We start from the raw sequence: 276 nt of genomic DNA on the forward strand, positions 1-276 counted from the left end.
TTTCTGCTATCGCTGCTGTGTTCAGTCACTTGGTTACGATGATGCCTACGCCGTGAAGCCGTTACCTAACGGCTGCCAAGGGGCTGCGCCTTAAAACAAAGCATGCTTTGGGGCAAAGCCCACTTCTTGCATCATAATCAAGATTGAACACAAAGGACATGGGGAGGAAATTCTTGCTCTATGAAGAGCCCCCACAGGTCACAGGAATCCTTATGCATATTGCCTTTAGCCATGTGGACTCTGCGCCAGAGCACAAAAAAGTGAATAGGCTACAAG

This window comes from Haemaphysalis longicornis, unplaced genomic scaffold, assembly GCF_048455015.1.
Source record: "Haemaphysalis longicornis isolate Haplotype H1 unplaced genomic scaffold, Haemaphysalis longicornis Haplotype H1 scaffold_1, whole genome shotgun sequence".
Taxonomy (NCBI): Eukaryota; Metazoa; Arthropoda; class Arachnida; order Ixodida; family Ixodidae; genus Haemaphysalis; species Haemaphysalis longicornis.